This window comes from Alligator sinensis, unplaced genomic scaffold, assembly GCF_000455745.1.
Source record: "Alligator sinensis unplaced genomic scaffold, ASM45574v1 scaffold131_1, whole genome shotgun sequence".
Lineage (NCBI taxonomy): Eukaryota > Metazoa > Chordata > Crocodylia > Alligatoridae > Alligator > Alligator sinensis.
This window is the reverse complement of record NW_005841830.1, coordinates 5,578,284-5,579,546: the sequence shown is the minus strand read 5'-3', so window position 1 is coordinate 5,579,546 and position 1,263 is coordinate 5,578,284.

The window sequence follows — 1,263 nt, the reverse complement described above, 5'->3', positions numbered from 1 at the left end:
GTTTCTCCTGGGAGAGCAGCAACTCTCCCAGAAGAAACTGAATGTCTGTAGGAGGCTACTGTTGACACCACAAAATCTACTAGGTAAGCTTAAATAGACCATTGATGTGTGAAGTGGAAAGAGGGATCTCTAAGGCAGATTGCTAGGGTATCAGCTGCTAAATATACCTGGAAATTAGAAGGGTATGTGTCCCCTGGAGAGGTTAAAGGTGGGATATGTTGAGTGTAGATAGGGATTCTTGATTGAGAGAAAGCCAAGGGATGGGAAGTAGAAAAACTAAAAAAGACAAATATGAATCCATCTAAAAGCATTTTGTATTTCAACTAATGCAGCTCAAAAAGGGATGAACTGTATTTAAATATAAAAGTGTAATTTTCATTTTGAACCTCTGAAAATTAAAAGCATTACATGGATGCAACCAAGGACAAGATTAAGCCATCTAATACTACGTCAACCCTGTTAAGACTTCACACCTGTGACCAACAAGGATTGCCTAATGCAAATAATTTCTCATTATTCCATGACTAAACTGTCTGCAGATACACAAAAGTTATTTTTAAAGAATCTGAATTACAAAAAGTGTCTCTACACAGAAGTCACTTTTGCAACAGTGCCATGGCATTGTGACCATGTTGGAATGGAGCTCTAGATAGCCAAATTGCCTTTATATTTATTCAGCTTCTTAGATGGGTTTTGCATCTCATACTGATTTCTGTGCTGCCATGGCTTTGCCTCTAACAAGCAAGTTTTAAGCTAGTTCTGGGTGCCGCACTTCAAGAGGGATGTGGCTAGCATTGAGAGGGTCCAGAGGAGGGCCACTCGCATGGTCAAGGAGCAGCAGAGCAGGTCCTACGAAGACAGGCTAAAGGGCCTGAACCTATTCAGCCTCCACAAGAGAAGGCTGAGAGGGGATCTGGTGACCATTTACAAACTTACCAGGGGGGACCAGTGGGAATTGGGGGAGGCTCTGTTCCCCCAGGCACCACCCAGGGTTACTAGGAATAACGGCCACAAATTGTTAGAGAGAAGGTTCAGGTTGGACACCAGGAGACATTACTTTACAGTTAGGGCTGCCAGGCTCTGGAATGGGCTCCCAAGGGACGTGGTGCTCTCTCCTACCTTGGGGGTCTTCAAGAGGAGGCTGGACAGATATTTGGCTGGAGTGATATGATCCTGGCATATGAAAACATGTTCATATTTGTAATTCTTTACTCATGTACAATGACATAAATGGCTTTTCCAAATCAAAATCAAGGGTGTGTA